The sequence below is a fragment of the Aethalodelphis obliquidens genome, unplaced genomic scaffold (genome assembly GCF_003676395.1).
Source record: "Aethalodelphis obliquidens isolate GAN/ISIS:26980383/991018 unplaced genomic scaffold, ASM367639v1 scaffold25, whole genome shotgun sequence".
Lineage (NCBI taxonomy): Eukaryota > Metazoa > Chordata > Mammalia > Artiodactyla > Delphinidae > Aethalodelphis > Aethalodelphis obliquidens.
In genome coordinates, this window is record NW_020837969.1 from 4667801 (window position 1) to 4674988 (window position 7188).

Genomic DNA, 7188 nt, shown 5'->3' on the forward strand with positions numbered 1-7188 from the left:
GCTTTTCCTTCAGATGGAAGGTGGCTGAGCAGGTTGAAAGCCAACGAGGAGGCTCTAGTAGAAAGGGAAAAGGGGAAATTCAGGGTAGAGAAGCAATAATTCACGGCGTAAGATTCCTGGGGAAGTAAGGAGGATAGGATTCAAATCTAGGGTAGAAGGATTGAAAGCTTGGCAAATGAGGAGAGTTTGGGTACACGGAGACAGCTCTAAATTCTAGAAAGCAGTTAGAATTTTGACGAACAACTTTTTAAAGAGATACAGATTTTGTTATATTTTTGTTTGAAGGCTAGATTAGTTCTGGAGAAAACAGCGTTTAGTCCCATATGAGTGCAAGGGAGAGACGGTCCCAGTGGAACAACTGTACTTACAGAAGTGTGAGGCCAGGGACAGAGGCAGCAAGCTGGTATCCTAGGGGAAGGAGGAGCTTTCCAGAGCCCAAGGACACCAGGCTCAGATCCGACAGTGGAGGAGGGCCCTGCTGGGAGCTTTAAACCTGCCCAGGCAGCCACAGCAGGACACACGGGCAGGCACCGAGGCGGGGAGGGAAGCTGAGGAACACCTGAGTCTCTCCTGCTGCCTTCCCAGGTCCCGCCGCGGCTTCCTGTGGGCAGGACACAGCCGAGATCAAGGGAGGGGTCAGCCTCCCAGGCCTCAGAGCTGAGTAGAGAACAGGAAGCGGAGGTGGAAAGTTGAGGATCTGAATTCTCATTCCATCTTTAACCTTGAATGGTCTTGAATTTTGTATCTGTCTCCTCTTGACACACCTGCAGATGAGGCACCGTTCAAACGCAGGAGAGAGAAGGTGCCGAGCCCAGAATGCTCCACGGGTGACACTCGCCTGGGTTTGCTGTTGCTCCACTTCTCAGCTTTCTCTTCTTGTTTCTCCACCTTGAATGTCTGCCTTCCTCCGAGCTCGGTTCTGGGTCCTGTCACCCTCTTCCATGCTCCTCCTAGGCTGCTGTCCTGCTGTCTCATCCACTCCCATGGCTCCAAGTCTTGGCTACAATGTGATCACTCCCAAATCTGTTTCTCCCGGCATCTCACCTCCCCCCGACCCTCTCCCTCTCCCTCTCTCTCCCCTCGTCCAATGCCACCCCCCACAACTTGGACTCATGGCTTGACGTGCCTCCTGGAAAGCTCTACTGGGACGCCCTACAATCATCTCAAACTCATCAGGTACAAATGGAACTCCTTTTTCTCACCAAACATGTTCCTCCTACCACGTTTCCCATCTCAGGGGTTGACAACACCATCCATCCAATCCTTCAAGACCTCGACACTCTTGTCTGTCACCACACAATGAGTCACTCACATTTACCTCCTGAATGTTTCAAATCCATATATTTCTCGCCATCCTCACCAGCAGCTCCTCAGCTTGGCCACCACTTTCTCTCATGGCGACTATTCCAACCAGGCACCTAACTGATCTTCTAGCCTCAGTTCATGGCTCTTCTCTGATCCATTCTCTAAACTCCCCAGCAATCTTCTGATAACTCAAATGTGATGACACATGTAATTCTCAGGTAATTACACTGGTGCTAGCATAGAGGGCTAATCTTTAACATGGTTTAAAAACATGTTATAAGGGGCTTCCCTGGTGGCTCAGTGATTAAGAATCCGCCTGCCAATGCAGGGGACACGGGTTCGAGCCCTGGTCCGGGAAGATCCCACATGCCACGGAGCAACTAAGCCCGTGCGCCACAACTACTGAGCCTGTGCTCTAGAGCCTGCGAGCCACAACTACTGAGCCTGCGTGCTGCAACTACTGAAGCCCATGCGCCTAGAGGCCGTGCTCTGCAACAACAGAAGCCACCGCAATGAGAAGCCTGTGCGCCGCAAGAAGAGAAGCCCCCGCTCGCCGCAACTAGAGAAAAGCCTGTGCACAGCAACGAAGACCCAACGTGGCCATAAATAAATAAATTCATTAAAAAAACAAACAAACAAACGTGTTATGATATGGTCACTTCTGACATCACCAAGCCTATTTTTCACAAGTCCCCACTCCTCACACGCTGTCTCCAACCAGACCCCCTTCTTCACCAGGATAACTCCTCTGCCTCTCCTCCTTCTACTGTAAAGTCATCACTTCTTACAGGGTGCTTTCCCTCACTATTTTAGTGTCCCTCTTAAGGGCTCACCACCCCCATCATAACATTTATCACATGAAATTGTTATTGCCTATAACTGTCCTTCCTTAATGATAAGGCAGAACTATTTCTGCGTTAAGTATTCTCTCCCCAGTTTCACGCGTAATGCTTTAACCTGAGTAGGAAATCAATAGATATTTTCATATAAAAGAAAGAAGGAAGGAAGTAATAAAACTCTTCCATGGAACAATGTTGGAATTGGTCATAAGGGAATTTTGTAAAAGTATAGGATGCTACAGTAGCTAAGGTGGCCGATGAGGGTGGTTTAAAGTTTGAAGGGTAGGGAAGGCAGGCTTCTTAGCTACTCGTGGTGGTACCTGTAGGCACACAGATCTTGTTCTCTTAAGCTTGAAGTTAGAGGTAGAATTAATTACATGAAAACTTCCACAATAACAACATTTATTAGTGACAAAAAATGGTCTCTGTTGATATTGGTACGTGACAATTAAGTAGTAAGACGCGGCAGGCTGTGACTGAGTCTGCAATAAGCCATGTTTGGGTGTTTTGCACAAGTGTGATAACAGGGTGTCATCTTGACAGTAGGTAGGATCCTGAACCCAGTCTACAAAATATTAAATTGCAAATTTTCCTGTGAAAATCTTTTTCCTAGATTCTTTCCCTTTAAATGCTTTAGTATCAAAGTAGAAAACAAAATAAGGGAATTTTGAACATTAAAAAAAATTTAACTTCTGGACTTTGATGAACCAATTTTAGGATCTAACTACATCCCTCCTTACTCGGCCAGGTCAGAAGCAGCAAAGGTGGGATGGAGCGAAAGTGCCCACTGCTGCTTTCTGCCACCTTTCAAGAAGGGCATTTCTTTCTTTTTTTAAAGATTTATTTTTATTATTTATTTTATTTTTGGCTGCATCGGGTCTTGGTTGAGGCATGCGGGATCTTCAGTTGCAGCACGCAGGCTTCTCTAGTTGTGGCATGCGGGTTTTCTCTCTAGTTGTGGCACATGGGCTCCAGAGCGCGTGGGCTCTGTAGTTTGCAGCATGCGGGCTCTCTCGTTGAGGCACGCGAGCTCAGTAGTGATGGCGCACGAGCTTAGTTGCCCGGCGGCATGTGGCATCTTAGTTCCCTGACCAGGGATAGAACTCGCGTCTCCTGCATTGTAAGGCGGATTCTTTACCACTGGACCACCAGGGAAGTCCCAAGAAGGGCATTTCTTCATACGATGGCTGCTAGCCCCGTGGATATTTAGAAATTTTCTCTCCCATGAGAGAACACCCTTCAACTTTTGGAACCGCATATCCAGCATATTGGTAAGGTGGGTAGATGTTCTTAAGTCAGGGACTTACTGTCCAGAGACAGACAGACAAACAGAGGAAGTCAAAATATCTTGTGGGGCTTGTCCTTGGAAAAATAATTATACCTTCAAAGATTCACTTTTTTGATATGACATAAATAGGAACAATATATTCATCAAGTCAGATATTTTTCTGTCTTCCCTGCAGGGAAATTTCTGTAATCAGCATGCTTGTTTTGTTCTAATATGTAGGAATCTTTGCTTCACGGCATAAGGAAGATGGGGGTGTGTGAATATCACGGTGTTAAGATTTTGCCTGGGCCCATTTTGCTCCCTGATTAACTTTGTGGCCAAGTGACATTGCTTTCTACTAGATTAATTTGGAAATCACTGTCCCTTCTTACAGTTGAAATCACTTTCCTGCAACTTTTGCTCTTTTAGACCAAAGTACTAGATTTATGCCTTAACTCAGCTGAATTTATTGGACAGTAGGCGAGCATGCAGTGTCTTACTTGCAGATTGGGGCAAGGGGTCTGTCACATCTTTCTTTCCTACGAGTTCCATTCAAGTTAGCTATGAAAGCACATTATGCCACTGAACACCAGATGTGGCAGGTTCTTACGGCTTTGTGAACAGGTTTGCCATTTTTGTTTGGGCTGCTGAGTCAGGAAATTGACATTCCACTGTTGTGGTTTTAAAAGTATTTGCTGTGACTTCATTTTTTTCTCCCCTCTGACAGCTGAAGCAGAAAGGTGGATCAGCTTCCTTGATTCCAATGATCTTCCCTGTAGTATACTGCTGATACGCTACTGTGTCAGATGAGTTATGTGAAGTAGAAGAAAATGTCACCTGGTAAATGTGACAGTGTTTGAGGGAGGCCTTGAAAGATATTTCTTGTCATTGATGGGTCTCCAAGAAATGTTTTTTTTAAGGACAGGTAGAATTCTTTTGAAATATTTGAATTGGATTTTTTTTTTCTGCCGAATTGGCTGAAAGATTACCATGCAAATGCCAACTTTTGTTTTTAAAAGAGACATAAATTGAGAAAGTCAGTGTAATATTCTACTTGCTTTCATTCCACACTGAGAGTTATTGGAAGGTGTTCTTCAGGGCACTTGAATCCTTCTCTGTTTTTTCTTATTGTCATACAGTAGATCACATCTCAGAAAGACCAGGTTCTCACTGCCACATGGAGAGAGATTTGAGACAATGACGGGATAATATCTGGTGACAATGTACGTCTTCATGTTTACAGGTTTTGTGTTGTGAATTGGTGAACGAAGGCTTAAGTACCTGTGACACTTTCAAAGCCTTTTTTTTGCGGTACGCGGGCCTCTCACTGTTGTGGCCTCTCCTGTTGCGGAGCACAGGCTCCGGACGCACAGGCTCAGCGGCCATGGCTCACGGGCCCAGCCGCTCCGCGGCATGTGGGATCTTCCCGGACCGGGGCACGAACCCGTGTCTCCTGCATCGGCAGGCAGACTCTCAACCACTGCGCCACCAGGGAAGCCCTCAAAGCCTTTTGATTACAGAGAACTGCCTGCAGTTTCTGGCCATCTGGTGAAGTTGAGTTTAGTTTTCTTTTAATTCAGTATTTGTTTCATAATAGCTTATTATTATTTTTTAAGTGTACAAGGTTTCCTGATAAATCACCTTTATCTTTTTACCACATTGAGAGAATCTGAATCACAGTTAAAATATAAAATGCTCGGGCTTCCCTGGTGGTGCCTTTACTGGAGCCAAGAAGAGACCGGATGTAAGTTTATTGCCTTAGATTTAATGAACAGAAACTGGGATATGAAACTGGATGAGAAGGAAACCAATGGTACTTCTGTTAGCATTAGAAACATACCTGAAAGAAACATAACATAGATAAATAGGGAGAAGAAGGAAAGCTTGCCCAGCAATGAAGAAAGACTTGCCAATGCTAAGTAACTTTTTCTGTATGTGGTAGCTGACATCTCCTCTTAAATACACCCTTTTCTGTCCTTCACAGCACACCTCAGGCTCTGAGTAACCAGGTTTGATCTGCAAGATGAATTAGGAAAACCTTAGGGACACAGAGGGAAACAGACGGTAATCTACAGGGAGATGAATCACCCGTCCAACTTGAAAATGCCTGGCTCCATCCTAGGTCAACTCCTGTGCTAATAGCATTTGTTTGCTACCTGATTTATCCTCCGGGAAATCTACTTCTGCAGAATATGTGAAAAGAGCAAGAATTTAGGAAGGGTGGAGGCAGGTGGATGAATGGGAATATGATTTGTATTAGAAATAATACCAGAAACAAAAAGATACATGTATTCTTTTGGAGTTGATGAGTTGATATATTTCCTGGGAACATTTACTAGAATCCTGCCCTGGTTCAGAAAGATTGACTAATCCAAAACTTGATGTGGCTCAAATAATCTGAAATTTGATACAACTCACGTTTTACGGGACCCAACCCAAACATGAAATAGAAAAATTTGATTTATTTTCTGAAATTGCGCTTATAAAATTAATATTTGCTTTGAAAAAGTGAGACTCCATATTCCTGCATTCACTCTATGCCCTTATCATTCTTTCTGTGGATTTATCAGACCAAAATACACACAACATATGTGTGTACATTTGTGGTACATGGCTGCATGCAAACATCACACAGAGGTTGCTGGAAGCTGAGTGATTAGCAGGAGAGGAGGCTGAAAGGAAGATGGTTTATGAACTGGGTGAACTGCTAAGATATCCAAGAGTGGCCAGGAATGACGCTATACTCAGGAAAAAAATGAAAACCAAGGAACAAATGAAGAGAAGCAATATAATGAGAAAGAGGAAACCAGAGTAACTTTGAGTAGAAGGATGAGAGGGCCTTCTTCCTCTTTAGCCAAGCCATAATTCTACCTGGGATCTACAAGTTTCGAGAAAATGACTTTGCCAGCACACTGCTGAGAACAGTTGACAACTACCAAGAAACCTATGGATGGAGAGAGATATGAACAGCACAGCACCCAGTTGGAGCCGAGAGAGTAAAACAACGGATCCACTCATCCTTTGGTTCTTTCTTGATTTTTCTATCTCAGACACTATTCTATGTCCAGGAGACAGAGCTGTGAAGAAACAGACAAGGATCCTCCCCAGTGAATCTCATGTAGGCAAGGGTGTAGGGGAGGATTGGGGAGGGAGTTATCAATAAACAAACCCAACAATGAGATCCTCTCAGACTGACGGGTAGGGCCTGGGTGCAGATCTAGGTTGGCTGATCACAGGTCTTCCCTGAGGTGGTAACTTTGAAGCAAGGTCTGAATGTTGGGTGGAGCCAGGCATGGAAGATATGGGGTTGGATATTTTGCAGTGAATATTAGTTACCAAAATTGGCCCATAATTATCCTGGTCATCTCTAATACATACAGAGTTGCAAAATGACATCCTACTAAAAGCATTTCTGACAGTTCTGGCAACTTCCATGTAAATGTTGCATTAAATATAATGCAGTATATGCCCTAGTCATTCTTTGACTTTTTAAAAATAAAATCCATCCAGTTCCCTCTCATACTCAGGCATATGTCTCCTGTTAAGATAATCATCTTCCCTTCTGATCTTCCAGTATTAATTACGGCTCCTTTCAATGTTGGCGCTCTCAAGGTTAATTTGCAAAAACAAAAACATGTTTGGGCTACGTAGAAAGTTTTCTTTAGAAAAAGATTATACTAAACGTTTGTCTTGGCAGGAACAAGTATTTTTTTTTGCCTGTGATTCAAAACTATCTGTGTTATTTCGTACCTGCTTTCAAGTAGCCGAGCTACATCT